The sequence below is a fragment of the Triturus cristatus genome, chromosome 9 (genome assembly GCF_964204655.1).
Source record: "Triturus cristatus chromosome 9, aTriCri1.1, whole genome shotgun sequence".
Taxonomy (NCBI): Eukaryota; Metazoa; Chordata; class Amphibia; order Caudata; family Salamandridae; genus Triturus; species Triturus cristatus.
In genome coordinates, this window is record NC_140592.1 from 492147519 (window position 1) to 492163742 (window position 16224).

The following is a 16224-nucleotide window of genomic DNA, read 5'->3' on the forward strand; positions in this document are numbered from 1 at the left end:
CATTCACTATTGTGGAAGGGGAAAGGGGACTGCACACAATCTACATATTTCAGTACTGCACTTTACTGTCAATGCCTGACTCATTTTATCAATGCATAAGCAAAGACTGGCTTCTAATACTACTAAAACTTGACAACATGACAGGTTTTAAACCAGTTATCTGTCAGCAAATACACGATGTTACCAAATGCTTCTCTCACAATCCTTACCCGAAAGGAACACAGACTCACAGTGTGATGTTAGACAAGCAACACTATCCTAGGAGTTTACCAAAACTCATTCACTAGTCTGGAAGGGGTAACGGTACTGCACACAATCTACATATTAAAGTACTGCACTTTAGTGTGGAACCTGACACATTTTATCAATGCATAAGCAAAGACTGGCTTATAATGCTACTAAAACTTGACAAAATGAGAGGTTTTAAAACAGTTATCTGTCAGCAAATTCATGATGTTACCAAATGCTTCTCTCACAGTGGTTCCCAAATGCACACAGAGTCACAGTGTGATTCTAGACAAGCAACACTATCACTAGGAGTTTACCAAAACTCATTCACTAGTCTGGAAGGGGTAAGGGGACTGCACACAATCTATATATTTAAGTACTGCACTTTAGTGTCAAAGCCTGACTCATTTTATCAATGCACAAGCAAAGAATGGCTTCTAATGCTACTAAAACTTGACAACATGACAGGTTTTAAAACAATTGTCTGTCAGCAAATACATAATTTTGCCAAATGCTTCTCTCACAATGCTTACCCAAATACACACAGACTCACAGTGTGATTGTAGACAGACAACTACCTCTTGTACAAAACACATTTACTAGTCTACAAGATCTAAGGTGACTGCACACATTGCAGAAGATCTACTACTACTACAGATTAGTACCAAAATGTTTCTCTCAAAATGATTCCTAAATGCACACAGACTCACTGTGTGATCCTAGACAAACATCACTATCCCTTGCACTATACCAAAACACAATTCTTAATCTACAAATACTACATTTTAGTGTAGAAACATGACTAATTTTGCAAATTTATAAACAATGACTGATTTCTAATTGTACCAAAATATAAAAACAGCACAGTTATCTTTCTGCAAACACATGAAAAATACAAATGCTTATCACAGAATGATTTCTACATGCACACACACTGTCAATAAGATTGTAGACAAAACAAAGTACTCCCTGCACTTTACCAGGAGAAATACATTAGTCTGATTAAAATCAAAATACAGCACATACATCCCCTCACAATTAAATAACTCACCTTTCAAGTTGTTTTGTAGATAAAGAAGTATATCAGTCACACACCAGATTTTCTTATACAGAATCTCTGCACTGTGCACCTGTCAGCAAAACCAAAGAATGGCAAAGTTTCCCTCTCATTTTCCACACATATACATGTAAACATCAAATCACATTCCTTCCCACATAAATTCAAAAGCAAACACACATTTCTATTGGTTAAACAGTTCAACCCTTTCCAAATGACATAAATTTGAACCCTACCCCCAATCTACCTTCTGCCTGTTACCATAGGAACAGGTCATGAAACACTGAACTGAGCACACAGGTCACAAGTTCAGCACACAATGTTGCTAATCAAAACAGCAAGTGTGCTTGACTTTTCAACATATCAGCTTATCATATATAATGTTTCTTTCATTCACTTTTTGTTAACCAATAAGAATCATGCGTTTAAAAAACAGAAACATGCACCCTACCTTTCAGTGTAGAAGGGTGTCAAACAACCAATGATTTCTTGTCTTTTTTCAAAACTGCATCTTAGCCACCATTTTAGAAAAATCTTACTTTTCAAACTGCCATTTCATTTACGGAGACCATCTGAGTGTATCCAGACCTCCCTTCAAGATGCTTAGAGTGTGGATTGTGGGACACCGCTTTATTTTCTGGAGCCAAATGTATGCAGAAAACAAAGGCATTCACAAAGACCTAGGTTTGCTAAATGTAGACATTAAATGGATTGGACAGAGAGGGTTAAAGTGGCACCAATTTATGCCATTGGTAAAATCCTTTATGCATATCCAACACCCTGACCTCATAATAGTGCACTGTGGTGGCAATGACCTAGGCACTTTGACTGGGGTAGGTCTGGAAATGCTTATGAAGGACACCTTGGCAGAATTGATTTCACATTTTCCCAAAACTGCCTTTGTGTATTCTAACATATGCCAAAGGCAGAAACGGAACTGGTCCAATCATTTTTGTCCACAAATTGAGAAAGCTAGGAAACATGTGAATAAATCTGTTTCTGCTTTTCTCCGAGACTATAGAATGGGGTCCATTTACAATACCAATCTGCGCTTTCATATGCAAGAGATGTATAGGAGAGATGGAGTACACTTTACTGATGAAGGAAACAGAGTCTTCCTCAACAACTTTAGACTCTGTATAGGTACTTACTTATAAGTACCAAAAACTCTGAATGAACACAACGGCTCTTTTTAGAGCCACTCCAGAACAAAACACTTAAGCTTGATGTTTATCCCCCAAAAATTTCAGGTTTTTTCCCTTGGATCCACGCACCCAACGCGATAGGAACTGCGCACCCAACACGAGAAAAACCGTGCACCCAACGCGTTAGGATGCCCGACTCCTAATTTTACCGTAAAAAAAAAAATAGCCCCTATCACTAATTTTTATTATCCCCGGGTTCCCCATCCCCGGGGCTTTTAAAAAAACTTTGGAGACCGAGGTGGGAGCCCCAACGCCCCCACGGTCCCAGCTGGCTCCCCACGTCCTTCTGGAGCCGGCATTGCTTTTTCACATGGGAAGCTGCTGACATGCAGCTCCCCGAGTGGAAAAGCAATATCGTTTGGATTTTGAAAGAGAGAGCAGGTTTCCCTGCTCTCCCTTTCAAATCCTAACAAAGTTTGCTGTGGGAGGGCGGGAAACTCCCGCCCTCTCATAGCAAACAACAGTGTCCTGGGGTTGGGCACCCCAGGACACTGAAGGAGCCGGCCCTGGGGGGTGGCGGTCCCCAGGGCCCTTGAGGGCTCCAGGAGGGGGGCCACGCAGCCCCCTCCCCCTATTAATTTACCAACATTTTGCCCCCCAGATTTGGCCTACCCGGGGGTTAATTATTAACGAAGCATGGAAGCCCGCGCTTCGGCGTTTTTTTTTCCGGCCGGATCCGCTCACCCTGTGAGCATTTCGACGATTTAAAAAAAAAAAAAGGGGGCCTTCTGGGACCCCTAAGCAACACTAGAGGGTCAGAGTATTTCTACCCTGCCCCCTTTATATGTTTTAAATACTTATTCCCCTTACTTCTTCAGCCTCGCTTCTACCGAGGCACAAAATGGCTGCCAACAGTTCCTGGTTTCGAATGTAGACAGACAATTTACAGCCAATTAGCATTCAGCGCGTGATCGGGAGGGTGCCACTCGGCTCGGGGAGGGTGCGCTTAGGGTGCGCTTAGGGTGCGTGGATCCTCCGAGGCCATAGATATATTTATCTTTTTTACTCTAATTTTCTCAGGAACCACTGAACAGATGTACACTGTTTATGCAAAAGGTACAAGTCTGAACTGAGGACTACCTCTTTGCCAAATTTGGTGTAATTCCGTTCAGCAGTTTGGGCTGTAGCTGCGTCAACAGGTCCTATAGGAAATTGCAAGGGGAAAATGCATTTTGGGACCCCCTTTTTTCTCAGCCCCCGCTTGACGAATCACCACGAAACTTTCAGGATAGGAGCGGACCGGAGCTGGCCAAAGTTTTGGAAAATTTCGCGAAGATTCGTCAACTGGCGCCAGACTTATTGGGAATAGAATGTTGCAGATTTCCTATGGAAAATAGGTCCTAACTATAACTACCTACTGGTGACTGCCAGTAGGTAATATATTTATATATATATATATATACATATACACACACACACAAAGAATCTTGTGCAGATAAACAAGATTAAGAGCCTGCACACAGCGTGCTGGTTTCAACAAGTATATTTAATGGCAATGTGTTTCAACCCAGCCGAGTCTTCATCATAGCCTATTTTCTCAACACAGTGCAGAGCTCCCTTTTGTGAAAAACAGCAGTGATAAACATGAAAGAAATACTGTGAAAAAAAGGCAGGAGAAAATGCACAAGATATGCACAAACTAAGTTTGTCAAGGCATATGACAAACAAATACTAAAATGAAAATACATAAGTAAATGTTGTTGAAATTATGTTTATAATAGGGATGCCTGTAATGAAAAATTATTTTTCTAAAGTGTCCACAGTGACATAAAGCATGCTGGCCAAGTGGCTCATTGGAAACAAAGACTCCCTATAAAGATCTATAACCAAATCATTTAGAACTGAAATATTGGGCATTTCAAATCAGCAGCAATGTAAAGCCAAGTGGCTAATTTCGCTATAAGTATTAGATAATGCAAATAGAATCATCTTGCACCGTTAATAGAAAGCCAAGACACAAGCATTAAACCAAGTGTTTCTGTTAGAATTAATTGCTAACAACCTGCTCATAGAGCAAGTGACACCCATGTGTATAAAAAGCAAAAGCTAAAGTATCTCAAAGAGATCACACAGTGTTATATTCTATATTGGGCTAAGGGAGACAAGTTGGCCACAGATCAGAAAATTTAAATCATACTCTATTTCCCAGGCAAGTGAAGTGGAATGGAATGTACATATAAAAATGGGGTACATCCTGTTACATACAGTCAAATAGACCCAGCCATATTTGTGAAACAGAACATAAAAGGATGCAGAGAGGGATAGTGGAAAGGTTGAAAGAGGCACACACTACAGTTCTTTAAACGTAGGCTATGATCCACATAGTGCAAATCAGGAGTGCATACAATATCCCATCAGCTGATGTGAATATGTAGTTCCTCACTTTCGTTCAGTCCTCCAGGGAACTTACTTCCAAGAAAGAATATGTACTCTGACTCTTTCTGCCTTAGCTTTCTTCCCCTGTTTTGCCATATATATGTATATATATATTCACAGAAAAAAACATAGGTTTCTCTGGTGTTATAGTTAGCTGAACATTTAACTCGTACAAAACCATAGAAATTCCTCCGTTATAGTTAGTTCTGCTAACTTTAACTCACGCGCTCGCAATGCACTGCTGATGATGTCACATATTACATCATTCATGACATGGCCAGTGACATCACTGATGACATCTCAAATGACATCACTGATGACATCACTGATGACATCATCCAGTGAATGTGGTTTAGTTTGAAATTTAAATATGTATTAAATATATATATCAATCTGTATTGAAGATTGAGTGCATATATAACATCATCAGCAGTGCATTGCGGGCGCGCGAGTTATAGTTAGCAGAACTAACTATAACAGAGGAATTTCTATGGTTTTGTACGAGTGAAATGTCCAGCTAACTATAACACCCCTGAAACCTATGTTCTTTTTCTGTGAATTTCTACGTTTTTTTAAATGCTAATTTCTAACTATAACGTCTCTGAAACCTATGTTTTTTTCAGTGAATTTCAATGCTTTTTTAAATGCTATTTTCTAACTATAACGTCTCTGTAACCTATGGTTTTTTCAGTGAATATATATATACATACATATATAAACATATATATAATCTGCATATCTATATAAATATAAATGCATGCATACATATACATATGAGATGTGTAGTTAGGCTCCGCCCAGATATATATGTGATTTTACTTTTGAGTTTGGCAGGAACTACTGAACAGATTTACACCATTTAAACAAAAGGCACGACTCTGAACCAAGGTCTACCTTTCTGCCAAATTTGGTGTAATTCTGTTCAACAGTTCGAGCTGTAGCTGCGACTAAAGGTCCCTATGGAAAATTGCATGAGGGAAACACATTTTGGGAACCCCCTTTTTTCTCGGCCCCCGCTTGACGAATCAACCCGAGACTTTCAGGATAGGAGCGGGCCACAAGATTTGAAAATGCCGCAAAGATTCATCAACCGGCGCCAAAGTTATTCCAACTAGAATGTTGCGGATTTCCTATGGATAATAGGTCCTAACTATAACTACCTACTGGCGACCGGCAGTAGGTAATATATATATATATATATATATATCACCACCACTCGTCTTCACTCTTCCCTCGGTTGGAAAACAAACGAGCGCAGACCCAATCTTTTTCGTGCAATTATTTATTTAGCCATTGTCCGCCATTACGCGTTACGGGCGATCCCGCCCTTGATCACATGACAACACTTTGGCTGATGACCGCTCTTTTTAAAGTGCAAGTGAATCATTTGATGGACATAGAAAAAAATACATGTAATTCATCGTTACAGATACATACCCCACCAAACACAATAGCCACATAATGTCAATGTGTTATTCCAATAATCGTTTTTTACATCATGTAAAATAACTCATAGGTATTACCATAACATAATATTTGCATAAATGCATAAAATTTGCTTCGCAATATGTCCAAGACTAATTATTGTAAAAATAAGAGTGCCCTCACCTCAACAATTCAAAGTGCAATTTACCCAATTAATTTAATACTCAATGCATTCAAAGAAAACTAGTTGATGACCAAGGAAGATTGCAAAAAATCCGATTGAGGCATGATGTCAATCCCCAACCCAGATCCGAACAGAGTGCAAAGTCGCATGAATAAATATACTAATGCTTGTATTGAACTATTCAAGGGAGATCCAACAGAAACTGTACATCACTTAGCAGAAGCATATAATATGCTTTCTATTACCAATTTCTAAAATCATTCCTAAAACCTGATCTTATATTCAATGTCATTTGAGATGTCATCAGTGATGTCACTGACTATGTCATGAATGATGCAATATGTGACATCATCAGCAGTGCATTGCGGGCGCGTGAGTTATAGTTAGCAGAACTAACTATAACGGAGGAATTTCTACGGTTTTGTACGAGTGAAATGGCCAGCTAACTATAACACCCCTGAAACCTATGGTTTTTTCTGTGAATTTCTAAGGTTTTTTAAATGCTAATTTCTAACTATAACGTCTCTGAAACCTATGTTTTTTTTCAGTGAATTTCAAAGGTTTTTTAAATGCTAATTTTTAAGTGTGATAGTAGTTATACCTATTTTTGTACCGATTTTCTACAGTTTTTTAACTGTTTATTTATACATATTTTATTAATTAAATATCATGATATATTTTTCTGAAAATTGCCCCCCAATTTTTGTTTTTAAATTAAAACTGAAATATTGATTAATTTAGTTGTTTTCATTTTTTATTTTAATATATTTATATTAATTTCTTTTTTTTTTAAATCCAATTTTTTTCGGAGTTGCGCACTCAAAGCGTACACATCACAGTGGGTGCGCGCATTCTAGCCGCCATTTTAGAAAAATCATGAAGGATCCCCGTATGGTGTGCGACGGCTGCGTGTTTTTCAGTTACATCATATACATTTAATATCACATGATGTGCGTGATTGGTATGCAACCAGTCCGTGACTCCTGCTCCCGCTCATTCGCGATACATGCGCACTACGGTACGAGATGTTTGCGCGGTTGCGGGTTCCGCGTGACATCATATACGTGCTGGGGCACGCTGGGTGCGTGACTTCCGCCAAAAAATGTTATGTTCCAAAATGATATGTATGTGTCTTTAATATACATATTAGGGCAAGAGATTATGTAAGATATTCATACAAATAATATACTATATAATGTACTTATAATAAACTTATATTATTTTTAAATATATTTTCGCGAAGTCGGGTGTGTACATCGTGAGTGCAGAAAACCAGGTCAGCAAAGCTGCTGTAGAGCCAGAGAACCAGGTCAGCAGAGCTGCTCTAGAGCCGAAGAACTAGGTCAGCAGAGCTGCTCTAGAGCCACAGAATCAAGTCAGCAGAGGTGCTGTAGAGCCAGAGACCTCAGGTCACCAGGGCTGCTTTAGAGGGAGAGAACCAGGTCAGCAGAGCTGCTTTAGATCCAGAGAACCAGGCCAGCAGAGCGGCTTTAGAGCCAGAGAACCAGGTCAGCAGAGCAGGTTTAGAGCCAGAGAACCAGGTCAGCAGAGCTGCTCTAGAGCCAGAGAACCAAGTCAGCAGAGCTGCTTTAGAGCCAGAGAACCATGTCAGCAGAGCTGCTCTAGAGCCTAAGAACCAGGTCAGCAGAGCTGCTCTAGAGCCAGAGAACCAGGTCAGCAGAGCTGCTGTAGAGCCAGAGACACCAGGTCAGTAGAGCTGCTTTAGAGGGAGAGAACCAGGTCAGCAGAGCTGCTCTAGAGGGAGAGAACCAGGTCAGCAGAGCTGCTCTAGAGGGAGAGAACCAGGTGAGCAGAGCAGCTTTAGAGCCATAGAACAGGTTCAGCAGAGCTGCTTTAGTGCCAGAGAACCACATCAGCAGAGCTGTTGTAGAGCCAGAGAACCAGATCAGCAGAGCTGCTCTGTAGCCTAAGAACTAGGTCAGCAGAGCTGCTCTAGAGCCAGAGAACGAGGTCAGCAGACCTGCTGTAGAGCCAGAAAAACCAGGACAGCAGAGCTGCTTTAGAGAGAGAGAACCAGGGCAGCAGAGCTGCTTTAGAGCCAGAGAACCAGGTCAGCAGAGCTACTCTAGCTGACACTGAATGACACTGATTGACTGAAACTGACTGACTGACACTGATTGACTGACACTGACTGACTGACACTGACTGACTACTGACTGACTGACACTGATTGACTTTTATAAGGAACAAGGAGACCCTAGGAGTCAGAAGGGACCAAGGGTGTAAACATTATTATAAAGGAACAGTGGTCCCATTCAATTCGAGTAAATTAAAGTGCCACAATTAGTTCAATGAAAAATTGGGTTTTTTATGTTTGAAGACAATGCAAAAATAACTAAAAGATTACAGTAAATAGTGAGAAAAAGTAAAACAGTGAGTGAGTTGGTGGCAGGGTAATAGGAAATCAGCCGATTTCCGGTACCCAGGCAAGTGATTTAAAAGGTGACTTTTTGGTGCTCAAAGGTAATTGTAAACAAAAAGTCAGTAAAACATTTCATACTCCGACATTTCAATTTGGTAATACACTGGAGTTTAGAAATGAATGTCGACGACGTTTCGATCCCTTAACGAGTAGTGGGATCTCTTCAGGACAAGGAATTGATAATTAATTGCCTGGGAATTAGCCTAGTGGGGAGGGGGAGAAAAAATAACAAAATGCAAAGTTAGGAAGAGAGCATAGGAAGAGTAAAGGGAGGCGAGAGTAGTTTGAGGGTTATATGCGAGAAGGGAGGGATGTTGAGGGGGTGGTGCAGAAACTAGATAAAAGGGTGGTCGGAACTTACAGTGAGAGGAAGACCCAATCAATAAGTAACTGTTGCGCAGCCGCGCCAAGACCAACACTAGACGGTTTAAGTGTTGTAGTCCGGAATGAAGTATAGGCGAGAAATGGAGCCTGTGGAGGAGAGGGAGAGTCAATGCTGGGGAGGAGTGCAGGAGCGCAGGGTGCAAGTAGAGGAAGGTTGGGCAAGGGCTTACCAGAGATATGGTGGGACACTAATTAGATGAAGCGCCCCGTCAGAAACCGTCTCAGACCAAGGCTCGACGGATGTCGTAATTCCGTGTGGGCGGAAAAGTGAGCCTGCAGGAGAATAGGAGGGTTAGGAGGAGGTGAGGAAGTAACTGAATGTGTGAGTAAGGGGAGAAGGACGGGCTACGGCTTACCAGGGGAGCAGTGAAGAATAGGGAGAGGTATTTGGTACAATAGTGGCGAGTCAGGTCTGAGTTGCAAACCGATTGGAAGTCCGAAGCAGCCCGGCCGGGCTTGTCGATGGGTTCGGAACCTATATCCTGTGGGGAGAAGGAAGGGATAGTGAGCAAGGAGGGGGTGGGGGGTGGTGTGATGGTAACGGGACATGTGGAATTAAACTCACCGTGGGGCGGTAGTCCGGAAAAAAGCGTAGGAAAATGTATGATGCACGCCGCATATACCACGAAGACCTATGGAAGGGAGGGAGGGAAACGAGTGAGAATGGGCGAGTAATGTGGGGGAAGAAGAAGTGAGCGAGCGAGTGTGTCTCACCTGGGGAGCTTGCGAGGATCCGGCTAAGCGTCAGGGTGCGGGCTGTGTGAATGGAGCCTCAGTGGGACGGAAGTAACCTGGGAATCGGAACCGCCCAGTAATTGAAAGCGAAGAGGGCCAAGGTGGAGTGGAATAAGAGGGCGGACATGATGGAAGGTCAAGGAAGCCCATAGAGACAGGAATTACGAAGGTGACACAGATAGGGAAGAAATAGTAAGGAAAGTAGCGCCTCAGGATGAGGGGCGAGAAACAGTAGAGAGGGGAAGAAAGGGGGGATAAGTTAGTATAGTGTTAGAATAATTCAGTTATAACAAGGGGAGTGGAAAGAAGGGGGTAGAGGGCATGGAATGGCCGGAAAATTGCTCGATTCTTGGTCCATAAATTTAGAGAGAAAACACATTTCAGTAATTTTACGCATGGCTAAGTGTACACATAGAGATATTCAAGGATTAGAGTAGATTAGACCAGTCCTCAAGTCGGTTCAGTCCAGAGTGATGGCTATCACAGCGAATTATCCATTTGAGTTCCTCTTTGTTGAGGACAGATGCAATGTTCATGTTCCTTGTGGACTGTGTGATAACGCTGATCACCTGCCATCTCAAGTCGTCCTCGGTATGATTAAGTTGTGTGAAATGTTCAACAAGAGGAGCATTAGCCGTCTTGCAGCGGATTCTGCTTCTATGCTGACAAATGCGAATCCTGATTTTCTGCGTAGTTTGTCCCACATAGATCAAATTACACGGGCATGTTATGGCATATATAACATTATTGGTGTTACAATTAGAAAAATTGTTCAAGGTGACGTTAATGTTAGCATGCACGAAGGTTTTAGTATCCAATGTGAGGCAGCAGACACTACAGCTAGTACATTTGAAGTGGCCCACTAGTCGTGGTAGATTACAAAAGGTTCTCAGGGTAGAGTCCCTGTTTGGTTCTGGAATTGCGGCCCTGACTAGATGATCCTTAATACTCTTGTTCTTTTTAAATGCAAAAATAGGGCACTCTATACGGAGATTTCCAGCATTCAGTGTAGGCCAATGTCTCTTGATACATTTTTTCACTATGCTAGAAATTGGTGTAAAGGTAGTGACACACACAAGTTTGTCGTTCTGTTTCTTATCCTTGGGAGTGAGTAGAGTTTCCCTCGGGCAATACCAGGCTCTTTTTAGCGATCTCTTGACTAATTTACGTGGGTAACCTCTGTCAGTCAATTTTTTGAGTAGCAGGTTAGCTTCAGAAAAATAGTCTTGTTTGAGGAAGCAATTGCGCCGTATCCGCAAGAATTGTGAGTATGGAAGTGAGTCGCGAAGGGCTCTGGGGTGGTGACTGCTGTATGCCAAAAGAGTGTTTTTCTCAGTGGGTTTGCGGTAAAGGGTGGTGTAGAGACCCTCGTTGTGAGCAATGATAGTGAGATCCAGGAAGGCTATTTGTTCTTTACTGCTGTTAACAGTAAATTTTAAACCATTGCTGTGATGATTAAGCCAGTTATGGAATTGAGCGAGGTGGTCTGTGTTACTGTTCCATATTAGGAAAATATCATCGATGTAACGTTTCCATTCTTGTATGTAGGGCCTGAAGGGATTAAGGGGGGATAGTATGGTATTGGTTTCTAGCCAATCCATGTACAGTATCGCGAAATTTGGAGCGAAAACTGCACCCATACTGGTTCCTTTCACTTGTTGGTAAAATGTACCATCAAAAAGGAAGAAATTCTTAGTAAGGCAGATTTTAAGAAGGTGAATGATGAAGGAGGTAGGGACTGAATGAGGTTGTGGCCTAGTATTGAGAGTGGATCTTATTACGTCAATGCCTTCATCATGGGGAATGTTGGTGTAGAGTGACTCCACATCGAGGGTGCAAAGGAGATCGCTGAGGGGATTAAAGGGAAGTCCCTCTATAAAATTTATCATGGCCATGGTGTCTTTAATGTAGCATCGAGTTACAGGGATGAAGTCTCTGATAAAGAAATCAATGTAGCGACCCAATGGTTCCAAGATTGAGCCACAACCCGACACAATGGGGCGACCCGGGGGGGGTGGTGGGGTTCTTATGTATCTTAGGTAGGGTGTAAATTACTGGTGTGCGGGGATTTTTGGTGTTGAGATATTGAAATTCATTCTTGGTCAGAAAGCCTTGGGTTAGGCCTTCTTCAGTGATATCAAGGATGAGTTTTTGAATATCTTTGGTGGGATCAGAGGGCAATCTCAGATAGTGGTCTGTTCTAGAGAGTTGTGTCAGTATGCCCTGTTTGTAGGAGTCAGTGTTTTGGATGACAATCCCTCCTCCCTTGTCTGCTGGGTTGATGGTCAGGTCATTCATGCTCTTGAGATTCTTCATAGCTTCTTTCTCGGTCAATGAGAGATTGTAAGGGATGTACCTGCGTTGGTGTTCAAGTGTGGAGACTTCGTTTAGAACCAGCTTTTCAAAAGTTAGAACTTCAGGTGGGATACTGTACAGAGGCGGGGAAAAGGTAGAGGGAGGGCGAAATGTGGTAAATGCTGTTGAAGTGGTGAATGGTCTGTTTTCAAAGAAGGCCTGAAGGCGAATCTTCCTAAAGAACCGTAACAGTTCAATTTGAAGTTGCAGATAATCAGGTCTAGTGGTCGGAACATATGAAAGTCCTTTGCTAAGTAATGTGATTTCTTGTTCAGAGAGAGAGTGAGTAGAGAGGTTAAAAATGGGAATAGTTTGATATTCACCCATAGTGACTATGGTCGCTGAGTTTGAGGAGTTAATGTGGGGAATAGTGTTATTCACCATTGGTAATACCGTTGGCGTGTCTGTCTGTCCCCAGGGGTACTGTGCCAACGGGGGAGACGTGGTGTTCCGCGGCTGGGTTGGCGCCCCTGGTCTTGCCCTAAAAAATTATTAGGATTGTTTGGTCTAGTTCTGGATGTACTGGGGCCTTCAGTGGAGTCAGAATTATCTGAAGACTCAGCCGAAGTCTCAGAAAAACCAACTACGTGTTGCTGTTTGTTAAATCTACCCCAGGGTCACTGTGTTCTAGGACCTAGGTATGCCCTATTGACGTAAAAATCCTCAAGTAGATATGGATATGTCCTTTCTACTTTGTAATTCTTGATGTCTCGCTTAACTTTCACAATTTTTTTGTTTTGTTCAATGCGATGAAATTCAGATAGAGTTTTCTCAACTTTGTCCAGTAGGTTCTTAGCATCAGTGAGGGTACTATTCTCTTTAATCTGTTTTTCTATATCCTTAATTTCTATCTCTAATTTTTTCGCTTCTTCAGTGGCAATATCAATGCCCAAGACCATCCAGTGTCTTGAGCATGTGGTTCCAATATGGCTGAAACCCGTCAGATACTTCTTAATGTCAGTGAAGACTCCTGGGATATTTCGGACTTGGAGCCCCTGGGGAATTGTGTTTGATTTCAAGTATTCAGTTAGCATACGAATCATTAGCTGGAGTCTAATGAATTTCTTGGTAGATTTTTCTAGTTGTTCAAAGATCGTGGTTGCAGTGATGTCAGTACTTTCCGTAGTCTCAGTGAAGAGAGAGGGACCTTCTAATATTCTTTTTATATAATCATCTGAGTAAAGGGGAGCGTGTTGTGCCATGCCCAGGGAAGGAGGGGGGGTGGAGAGGGAAGGGGGGAAGAGAGGTAGGCAACCGGGATTGTAATTAGTAAATACGAAAAATTACAAAAGGTTACAACTCACTGTAAGGGAAGTGAGTGGGAGTAGATTCTAGCAAATCCTTGCAATCCAGCGATTGCGCAAGGGACGTTTATAAGGAACAAGGAGACCCTAGGAGTCAGAAGGGACCAAGGGTGTAAACATTATTATAAAGGAACAGTGGTCCCATTCAATTCGAGTAAATTAAAGTGCCACAATTAGTTCAATGAAAAATTGGGTTTTTTATGTTTGAAGACAATGCAAAAATAACTAAAAGATTACAGTAAATAGTGAGAAAAAGTAAAACAGTGAGTGAGTTGGTGGCAGGGTAATAGGAAATCAGCCGATTTCCGGTACCCAGGCAAGTGATTTAAAAGGTGACTTTTTGGTGCTCAAAGGTAATTGTAAACAAAAAGTCAGTAAAACATTTCATACTCCGACATTTCAATTTGGTAATACACTGGAGTTTAGAAATGAATGTCGACGACGTTTCGATCCCTTAACGAGTAGTGGGATCTCTTCAGGACAAGGAATTGATAATTAATTGCCTGGGAATTAGCCTAGTGGGGAGGGGGAGAAAAAATAACAAAATGCAAAGTTAGGAAGAGAGCATAGGAAGAGTAAAGGGAGGCGAGAGTAGTTTGAGGGTTATATGCGAGAAGGGAGGGATGTTGAGGGGGTGGTGCAGAAACTAGATAAAAGGGTGGTCGGAACTTACAGTGAGAGGAAGACCCAATCAATAAGTAACTGTTGCGCAGCCGCGCCAAGACCAACACTAGACGGTTTAAGTGTTGTAGTCCGGAATGAAGTATAGGCGAGAAATGGAGCCTGTGGAGGAGAGGGAGAGTCAATGCTGGGGAGGAGTGCAGGAGCGCAGGGTGCAAGTAGAGGAAGGTTGGGCAAGGGCTTACCAGAGATATGGTGGGACACTAATTAGATGAAGCGCCCCGTCAGAAACCGTCTCAGACCAAGGCTCGACGGATGTCGTAATTCCGTGTGGGCGGAAAAGTGAGCCTGCAGGAGAATAGGAGGGTTAGGAGGAGGTGAGGAAGTAACTGAATGTGTGAGTAAGGGGAGAAGGACGGGCTACGGCTTACCAGGGGAGCGGTGAAGAATAGGGAGAGGTATTTGGTACAATAGTGGCGAGTCAGGTCTGAGTTGCAAACCGATTGGAAGTCCGAAGCAGCCCGGCCGGGCTTGTCGATGGGTTCGGAACCTATATCCTGTGGGGAGAAGGAAGGGATAGTGAGCAAGGAGGGGGTGGGGGGTGGTGTGATGGTAACGGGACATGTGGAATTAAACTCACCGTGGGGCGGTAGTCCGGAAAAAAGCGTAGGAAAATGTATGATGCACGCCGCATATACCACGAAGACCTATGGAAGGGAGGGAGGGAAACGAGTGAGAATGGGCGAGTAATGTGGGGGAAGAAGAAGTGAGCGAGCGAGTGTGTCTCACCTGGGGAGCTTGCGAGGATCCGGCTAAGCGTCAGGGTGCGGGCTGTGTGAATGGAGCCTCAGTGGGACGGAAGTAACCTGGGAATCGGAACCGCCCAGTAATTGAAAGCGAAGAGGGCCAAGGTGGAGTGGAATAAGAGGGCGGACATGATGGAAGGTCAAGGAAGCCCATAGAGACAGGAATTACGAAGGTGACACAGATAGGGAAGAAATAGTAAGGAAAGTAGCGCCTCAGGATGAGGGGCGAGAAACAGTAGAGAGGGGAAGAAAGGGGGGATAAGTTAGTATAGTGTTAGAATAATTCAGTTATAACAAGGGGAGTGGAAAGAAGGGGGTAGAGGGCATGGAATGGCCGGAAAATTGCTCGATTCTTGGTCCATAAATTTAGAGAGAAAACACATTTCAGTAATTTTACGCATGGCTAAGTGTACACATAGAGATATTCAAGGATTAGAGTAGATTAGACCAGTCCTCAAGTCGGTTCAGTCCAGAGTGATGGCTATCACAGCGAATTATCCATTTGAGTTCCTCTTTGTTGAGGACAGATGCAATGTTCATGTTCCTTGTGGACTGTGTGATAACGCTGATCACCTGCCATCTCAAGTCGTCCTCGGTATGATTAAGTTGTGTGAAATGTTCAACAAGAGGAGCATTAGCCGTCTTGCAGCGGATTCTACGCTTTTTTCCGGACTACCGCCCCACGGTGAGTTTAATTCCACATGTCCCGTTACCATCACACCACCCCCCACCCCCTCCTTGCTCACTATCCCTTCCTTCTCCCCACAGGATATAGGTTCCGAACCCATCGACAAGCCCGGCCGGGCTGCTTCGGACTTCCAATCGGTTTGCAACTCAGACCTGACTCGCCACTATTGTACCAAATACCTCTCCCTATTCTTCACCGCTCCCCTGGTAAGCCGTAGCCCGTCCTTCTCCCCTTACTCACACATTCAGTTACTTCCTCACCTCCTCCTAACCCTCCTATTCTCCTGCAGGCTCACTTTTCCGCCCACACGGAATTACGACATCCGTCGAGCCTTGGTCTGAGACGGTTTCTGACGGGGCGCTTCATCTAATTAGTGTCCCACCATATCTCTGGTAAGCCCTTGCCCAACCTTC

General features: G+C 42.9%; 2 long non-coding RNA genes across 2 annotated transcripts; both read right to left on the reverse strand.

Moving 5' to 3' along the window:
* Positions 1-9678: 9678 nt before the first annotated feature.
* On the reverse strand, positions 9679-10096 carry LOC146798195 (uncharacterized). The gene is made up of 3 exons (XR_014969121.1): positions 10017-10096; positions 9868-9934; positions 9679-9784 (listed from the first exon to the last, which is right to left on the reverse strand). It is a non-coding gene; the product is annotated as an uncharacterized LOC146798195 (long non-coding RNA).
* A 4672-nt stretch (positions 10097-14768) lies between these two features.
* Positions 14769-15186, reverse strand: LOC146798196 (uncharacterized). Its single transcript, XR_014969122.1, has 3 exons — positions 15107-15186; positions 14958-15024; positions 14769-14874 (listed from the first exon to the last, which is right to left on the reverse strand). It is a non-coding gene; the product is annotated as an uncharacterized LOC146798196 (long non-coding RNA).
* Between the last annotated feature and the right edge of the window lie 1038 nt (positions 15187-16224).